The sequence below is a fragment of the Manacus vitellinus genome, unplaced genomic scaffold (genome assembly GCF_001715985.3).
Source record: "Manacus vitellinus isolate BGI_N305 unplaced genomic scaffold, ASM171598v3 scaffold_70_pilon, whole genome shotgun sequence".
In the NCBI taxonomy this organism is placed as follows: Eukaryota; Metazoa; Chordata; class Aves; order Passeriformes; family Pipridae; genus Manacus; species Manacus vitellinus.
The window spans coordinates 93750-102870 of NW_021940754.1; positions in this window are offsets into that span (position 1 = coordinate 93750).

Sequence of the window (9121 nt, forward strand, 5' to 3'; positions counted from 1 at the left end):
CGGCAAGGCCACCTCAGCAGTACGCGCTGCCCGCAGCCAAGATGGCGGAGGCAGCACACCCCACCCTCCCCCCCGAGGCTCCGCCGACATCTTGGCTAAGGGCACCCTACGCTGCCGCAAGGAAGGAGGCGGAGCGACCTGCCCGTAACAAACATGGCGAGTCGGCGGCGTCAGGGAGGCCATCTGGGTTAAGGGTGGCAGGTGCCGGATGGGAATGACGACAGACGGAGTGTCTCTGCTAAATGTGGGAGACGCTGCGGCGTTCCCGCTCCGGCGCAGGACGGAGGAAGCAGCTCTGCTCTCAGGGTGCTCGGCAGCTTGGGAGGGTGCTGTCATGTTCAGCAGGGAACATAGAACCTCCTGGGAAGAGGTTATCAGTAACGCTCCACTAATAACACACACACTTTTTAAAGAAATAAACTGCAAGCCCCAGAGAGCCTCACCTTTGCCTCAGCTCCCAGTTCCTCTCTCAGGCAAGAGCTGCTGTGCCCGGGCACATCGGCTCAGTGAAGCCAAGCCATCAGGCCACCCAGGCCAGCAACGAGGCAGGGACAATCAACTGGATTTTCTTTCCTCTCTGTTCCCAGAAAAAGCTTTACCCTCACGGTTGCTTGAGGCCACGCTGGTTCATCACTCTGCCAGGAAATCTGTACCCCAGCCCACTGGGAAGACTGCTGCAGTGCCTAGATGCTCTCATGATGGCCACAATTTTCAGAAATGCACCATGGAGCCTGTGGATATGTGGCAGATGTTTGACCAAGCCTGACTTGCCCCTGGAATTTGTCTCTGCCTTGAAACTAGGCAAATATGTTCCCTCTTTCATTGCTTCCTGTTCTGTTGGTTCCCAGAACCTTTTCCAAAGCCAAGGAGGCAAGACTGTTCCTAGTGAGACTGACAACAGGAATCCTCCACTATAGCTTTGTGTAATGCCAGGCAAGTGGGATTTGTCCTATCTGAATGCACGCACACAAATCCATCTCTGAATGCTGCAGACTTCCACACGTACTTCGAGGGGCAAAGGCATTGCAGTGAAATATCTCAATCTGCTTCTACTGGTTTGTGTGTGCCTTAAATTCATGCAGCCAGTCAGGTCAGCTTATAAATATTCCCCAGGCTTCTGTGTGGGTATCACTCCACCTTTGCTTTAAGGAAATTAATGCCCTGTGATCTGCCCATGCACTGTCAAGCTTTGGTTTTTTTCCTGCTTTCTTTCTTTTAAATACAACAGAAATCTGTGTTTTGAGTATTTTTTATTTTTCTAGAAGTCGTTGACTAGAAGAAAGCCTAAAGTTTGTTCTCAAGTTGCTTAAAACAACAGGAGCAACATATTTGAAATGCTCTGCAGCAGTGTGGTCATCCATGCAGGTTTGATCCCCAGTCTCCTGTTTTTCTCTGATGAGTCCAAACTCACTCAGTTATCGTGTTGGTGTCTGCCAACACCTGATATGATAGATAAAAAACTCAAGAGATGCAGTGCTATGGAGATCCACTGATGCAAGTGGCCAAAATGCCTCCAGCTACCTAGCACAAGAAACATGAAAGCTTGGCAAACCATGGAATTACCTGTAGAAGGTGACATTTGAGACCAACCACGGGGTGATTTCTTACTCCATGAGCCATGTGGGACACACCTCATACTTTTCTTAGCTATATGAAGGTTTTGGTAAAACCAAGCATTGAAAACGTGGCCAAGCTTGACACATAATGAGCAATTAGGAAAGTAAATGTTTTAAATGTTGCTGCACAGTTTGGGGTGGAATGCTTGGCTGTAAAAAAAATTTTAAAAAAAGGCAATCTCTTCTCATCTTTAAAGCACCTGTAACAATCTGTGACTGCTCCATTAGCAGTCCTGCTTCCCTTCCCTGGAAAGGACAGAAGGAATTGGCTGGCAGATAAGGAACAGAATAAGCACACAGATAAGAGCCATTTTCAGAACACGGAATTCCACAGTGAGATTGAGGTTATCCAGGGAAAAATTCAGGAAACTGCTTTAACCAAGAGCCTTCACTCCTTCTTCCCAGAGCAGAAAAGGTGTCCTTTCTACTGAAGCCTGTGCTTCAGTAGAAAGCAGAGCACTATTACAGGTCCAAAACAGAGCAAAATGAAACATTGTCTGAGCTGAACATTAATTTTGCCTTCCCAGATTCCTGACATAAGGCAAATTGTGTGCTCTGTGTAAAATCTGTGAACACAAGCGGAAAGATCACAAATACAGTGGGAATAAAAAAAGCAGAAGCATTCTACTTAGGAATGTATGCTAAAGTGTATAAAATTCTGATTACTACTAATGCTAACAATCCTCAGACCCAGGACTTGCTCTCCAAGCAGTATGAGGCAAAGCAAATCAGCTCTTCTGAAGCTGCCAGTTTGTCCTTCATTTTACATCTTCCTCACATTGTCACACCAACAACAAAGCACAGAGCCCAGGGCTTCACGGCCATGCTGCACTCACCCTGCTAGCATTAGATTAACTAAAACACTTAGCAATGATTGTGTCCTGCTTTCAGCTGGGATAGAGTTAATTTTCCTCCCCAGGAGCTGGTTTAGTGCTGCATTTTGGATTTAGGATTATATTGGTAACACCCTGATGTGTTAATTTTTGCTGAGCAGTGCTTAGTGTCTAAGTCAATGACTTTTCAGCTTCTCATGCTGCCCAGCCAGCCAGGAGGCTCAGGATGCACAAGAATTTGGCAGGGGACATAACCAGGACAACTGGCCCAAGGGATATTCCATACCATATGGTGTCATGCTGAAAAACAAAACTAGAGGGAGTTGGCTGCTGGGTTGCCAGTCCACTGCTCAGGTACTCCTTGGCCATTGGGCAGTAGATGAGGAGCAGCTGCATTGTTCATCACTTGATTTATATACTCTTTTATCATTATTTTCCTCTTCCTTTTCTGCCCTCTTAAGCTATCTTTATCTGAATCTACAAGTTTTACCTTTTTTCCTGATGCTTTCCCCCATCCCACTGGGAAGGAAGTGAGAGAACAGCTGTGTGGTGTTTACCTGCCTGCTGGGCTAACCCACATCAGTTCGGAAGAGGAGCACAACCTTACAGCCCTGTGTTTCTGGGCCAAATAACCCAAGTAAAAGCTTTCCATTCTTCAATTTTTCTGGAAGAATTGCAAGCTTGCTAAAAAAGGAGGAGAAAGGAAAACACTACAGGCTCCCTACCTAAGCCCCAACTTGTTTTGTTTAACAACTGAAAGACAAAAAAACCTTTGAACTCCAGTTCCCATCCTCCACACTTCCCCCAAGATCTCCCAAAGAGTGCACAAAGTGCAATGATTAAATTTCTCAACTTGGAGGTGAACATTTTCAAAAAGAACTTGGACACCATCTCCAGAGCTTGTCAGGGTACATTTTTGTCTCCTCCAGGTTGCAACTAAGCTGGGCTCAGCGTGGCTGAAGAGGGCCTGGCCACGCACTTATAGCAGGTGAAGTGACAGAAAGTCCCAGCCACATGAAGCAAGAGAAGGGAAAGGTGGTCTCTGTGTGGTGGAGGCTAGCTCTGTTTGAGATGTTTCGCATCAACAGGAGACCCAGCTGTCTCCACTCACTACAGTTTCTTTCAAAAAAAAACGTCTCTGCATGTGGAGGCAAAAAGAAAACCAGGTTTAAGGGCTTCCTCTTTTTTTTTTTTTTGGAGACCTGTGGGAGCCATACCAGGACGAGACAGAAGATGGTGCTCGAACAGCATCATCATGGCTGGGCTTCGTGAACGAAGATTTGAAAAGGACTCTACCCACGCTTGCTGCAAACGCGCTGATGGGTAAAAAGGCCAGTACGAGAGAGACAAGTCCGGTTGCAAAAGGCACAGCGGAAAGTTTCCTTAGGCGGTGTCGGCAAGACACGGTTCTTTCTGTGTTGTCTTTTCTCCTCAAGAATGATTCTGCGTGTGTTCTCAAAAGGAGCAGCAGTGTTATGAATAGTGTGTCTCCATGTCTCCCCATTGGAGGCCAGAGTAGACCAATGATGATGATTAATATGGTCAAAGCTGAGATATTGTTTCAGGGAGTCCTTGTATCTCTTCTCTTGCTCTGAAAATCTAGTCTGAGTCCTAAAATTGAACATGGATGAAGACTCCACCCAGACGAAAAGTCCCTGGACAGAAAGCTCTTGCTGCCCATGGATTGCAGAGGCTGTTCCACCAACTGCACTGGAAACCCAATGCCCTGAAACCCACCCTGGGAGAGGATGGACAGGAGCCTTCTCCCACTGACCATCACTTTCTGGTTTCTCTCCCCAGAGTGCCAGCAGCTCATCATATGGTGTTTATCCATGCAGCCCTCAGACAGGCCATCGTTGGAAGACCTTTTCAAAAATTCTTGGCTGCAGGACCTTCACCAGCCCCAGGAGACAGCAGAGATCCATCCCTCTGTACAGAAGGATCCGGGATCCTGGCAAGGAACAGCTCCATGTGTCTCATGGCATTAAGAAGCAAAGAAAACCACTGTTTCCCTATGACTAGCATGGAGTAGGGATCATAGCTGGTGAGATGCTTCCGCCGGTGCTGGGGGAAGTTGTGAAGGAAGTGGCTGAGCACTTTCCACTATATTTGAGAAGATGTGGCAGTGTGGTGAAGTTCCCACAAACTGGAAAAGGGGAAACCTCACTCCCTATTTTGCACATTCATATCAGTAAAAGAAACCTCCAAGCTCTTCCTCCAGTCCGAGCTGCATCTTCCTTGCACCCCCATACTCTCCCACCTGTTCACGTGCACTGCTTCCCTCTCCCGCGCTGCCTCCTGGCACAGGGCTCATCCCTCGGCACCTTCCTTGAGCAATGACTCATCTCCAGATACACCCAGGGGCTTCCTCCAGCTGCTGCAAGATGCTCTCACCATCACTGCTCGACAGCCTCCCTGAAATCTGCCGCTCCCGTCCAGAAGCTCCCTACAAAAAGGGTTCCCAAGTAACCACCCAGCGGGCCCCGCCCATCATCCTCACTGGCCACCGCTGGGGCTGCCTCACCCCTTGTCATCCTCACTGGCCACCGCTGGAGCTGCCTCACCCCTTGTCATCCTCACTGGCCACAGCCGGGAGGGCTGTCCCGCATGGGAGGGGAGGGTGGGTGGAGCCACAGGTGAGGGGGATGGAGACGAGCTAGAGGGGGCGGAGCCAGGCGCCTCTTTTTCGGGGACGACTTCAGTGCTCCGTATTCATCATCAGGTGGCAGCAGTGGTTTAAATCCCAGCCAGGATCTCAGACTTGCTGTGTTACACCGAGAGACAGAAAAAACCTCTCCGAATTGTTTCTATTTCCTTCATATCGAGCATATTTTCTCATACTTTCACGCCCTTTCTTGTTTTATATATAAAACTTATATCTGTATTTTCCAACCCTGTATATCTATATTCAGAATTTCTTATACTCTTAAGATCCTGTATATAATGCAGTTGTTACAAGGTTCTATTTTGAAATCAATTTATATATAAAGTAGTATTATTTTTCAATATATAGAAAAATGAGAAATGTTAGTCTTTAGTATTTTTTGCGCCCTGCCCACCCCCCAAGGAATTTTCAGGCATTTTTGGAAGGACCCTGCATAAACCCCCTCGCTCCCCACCAATCTCACCTGTATGAGGACGGTGCCTTGTCTCCACTCAGGCTCCACCCAACCATGCTCCCCCTTGTTTACTGCCCTCCCGTCAGTGCCAGATGTCTGAGCCCTACCGTAGGACACTGCTGCAGGGAGATCAGCCCATGAAGCTTTAGGACACAGCTGTACTGGGATCAGACTTTGTGCTCACAGACCCACCTCAAACTGAATCCACAGCACCCACACCTTGGCCTCTGTGCGCCTCGGTCTGTAGGGAACAACCTCTGCAAAGGGGCCTTGGGAATGAGCACCGGACACAGGACACGGTTACAGAGTGCTGAATGCAGCGAAAACTTGAGTGTTCTCTGAAAGATCTGAATACCACACAGGAAAAAAAGAGGATTTTGTTTTAAAATGTAATTTTATTTTATATTTTCTAGAGAGTTCCTAGCAACACTTTCCCATTACTGAAGGGAAAAAATACAGGTCAGGCAAGCTTATCCAGCAGTAGTGAAACATGCCCTTCACAGTGCGATTGCACCTGTCCTTGGAACTCCACTATGGTCCTGGCACTTCATATTTGCACTGACAAAGAAAACTGCACTGTTGAAAGAGTGCTGAGATAAAGAAGGATACATTAAGAGGACAAGAGGGACACACAAATAAAATAAATAAAGACCATTTGTAAAACTTTCTATATGCAAAATAACTTTTCCTTTGGAGGGTGATTTTCAATTTTTTTTTTAATTGACGGCCTGTACAAAGATAAACCTTTCACCAGAAATCATTTGAAAATGCTGTTTTTACAAGCAATAATGGGAAACTAATCAAACCATCAGTCTTCTGCAAACTGCCGAGCCTCTCCTCGGAGTCGAGGGTGCCAAGCTTTGGGGCCAGCCCTGCTGCAGAGCACAGCCACTGGTGGCCCCGGGGCTGCTCAGCACGGCAGGACTGACACTCTGCTCCTTTTGAGTTCAGCGTCCTCAGACAAGGGAAAAACCAGTCACCACCTTGTCAACTAGACCAGAGCACTGAGTGCCACGTCCAGTCATTTCTTGAACACCTCCAAGGATGGTGACTCCACCACTGCCCAGGCAGCCCCTTCCAATGCCTGACCAGCCTTTCCATGAAGAAATTCTTCCTGATGTACAGCCTGAACCTGCTCTGGTGCAGCTTGAGGCTATGACTTCTCCTGTTGTTTGTTACCTGGGAGAAGAGGTTGATCCCCACCTGGCAACAACCTCCTTTCAGGTAGAAAACCCGCAGATTACTTCCAACTATGTTCTAGAATACTTGTTAGGAACAAGTCGCTCAGATGCTTCACCGAGTGTGATCCTTTCCATACCCCTGGCCTGCTGAGTTGCCGTAGCAGGAAAAGTTGTCCGTGACAGAAAAGTCTATGCTTTTGAGAAATCACAGATATGAACTCAGCAGTCATGGTTTGTGTTCTAAGACAGAGGGCACTGAGCTCCAAAAAGCTGAATTACAAAGAATAAGTCAACGACACAGAACATGAGGTGACTGGCATGTTGTACCAAGGAGATGAACGTCTAAATTGGATTACCTATGACTTTTACGATGTCACATTTATTTTGCCTCATGGCTGCACAACTCAATAACTGAGCTACCCAAGAAGTTTGCAGACCACCTGTAAAACAAAAAAAACAAGAGATGGGTGTAGCCATGGCTGATGGTTAGAAGGTTGCCTACCACCTGTAAAAAAAAAATAAATAAAAAATTAGACAGCACATGCCTTGGTCCACCGATGATACAAGACCTAAAAGAAACATGTAATTTGGTCCAGGAAGTAGAATGCTCACCTTGCTCATCTCCCCTCCAGTGCAGATAGCTCAAGTCACCCAGGGCTCATCATCTTCATGCTCAGAAACAAAAAGCCAAACTATAAGGCACTCAATGGACCCAAAATTGGTGACATTGTCTCTGTGATGCCGAGTGATGACCCGCCTTCTTGCTCTGCTGCTCTGGCTTCCTCAAATTCTGCTGGACACCCTGTCCGCTGGCCTCTGGACAAAAAAAAGGACTCATCAGCTCACCCAGATGCTCAGTGAAAGCTTAACCTTTTCAAAGTTCTCATGGCCATTCAGGAAATCAACCTCCCCCATATCTGCAAGAGCAGGATGCTCGTGTGCCACCTGCTATCTCCCATGCTGTGAAGCCGGGTACCTACCCCGAGACACCCTTGGCAGGAAGAAGAGCTGGCCCTGGACAATGTCCTCATCATTGTTGAAGGGAAGGTCCCCACAGACCATCTCATAGAGCAGGATGCCCAGGGACCAGGCTGTTGCTGAATAGCCACAGTGGCAGTGGAAGAGGATCCACTCCAGTGGGCTGTATTCCGCTGTTCCTACAGGACAGAGGAGGAGCTCATCAGGTGGATGCTGCCCACTCCCAGACTCCTGCCCAAGCATCCCTGAGGGTGCGGGGGCTGCACCAGTGGCACTCAGTGTGACTTGCCACCTTCTTGCCAGCACCCAACTCGTTTACAAACTTTGGGTTGTAAAAGAAAGCCCCCGCTGCTGGAAGAGGGTGTCGGGGGCCCTGGGAAGGCCCAACTGCCACACGCAAGGAAAAGACCCATGCCTGCATACGGAAAACCTTGCTTTTATCCCCCTACGCCCTAGCCTGGCCTTGGCCAAGAAAAAAATCATAGGCCAAGGCAGAAAAGGGGACTAGAGCAGCCCAAGCCCTTCTGCATGCACAAGTGAACACAGGCATCGGGATTTGCAACCCCCACTCTGCTACCTCCGTGGGTTTTTGGTTTTGCTACACTGGCTCCTCACCACCAGCCCCAGGCCCCAGGGGGTAGTGGAGGCTGTCAGCAGGGCTGGGAGCTGAAGCGCTTTCAGGCTGGCAGAGCCCAGAGTGTCCACTCTGGTGCTGCCACACAGTAAAACGAGCCAGGGTGCAATCCTCTCAGCTAGATGTACTCTGAAGCACTTTCAGGCTGGCAAAGTCCAGAGTGTCCACTACAGCTCCCTCACAGTAGGTCAGGGCAAAACCAGTTGCTGGATTTGTCCTTCTCTTTGCAGCCTTTCAAATCTAGACTACACCCTAGGGCTAGGCACTTTCCTTCTCACATAGATGGACTCTCCTCTTCCACTCTCACACATCTGTCTTGGGAACCATAAAGAGTCCAGCAGCTGAGCCCATGCAAAATATCCTAACCCGCAGGAGAATCCTATAAACTTTAGATAAGGGGCAGAGTTTGTAAGCTTAAGAGCATTGACCAATCAGCATCCAACATTCAAGGCTGTGAAACAACTCATTAGAAGCGAGAAGATACAACAGTAATTTATGGACTAGGATCAAAAGATGAGTGCTTAAAAGACCATGAAAAGGACTGTAAGTGCAAAAAAAGGACGCTGGATGGCAGTAAAGACCGTGTAATAATTACAGCTTTTCTCTCCGCAAATTTCCCTGGGAGAACTGGAGCTGAAAAATTTTCGCTTTACAAGAACACAACGGGTTTTGGCCTGGCTGGTTTTACTGTGCGGGAGCTGTAGTGGACACTCCAGACTCTGCCAGCTGGAAAGTGCTTCAGGTTACACGGAGCTGGGAA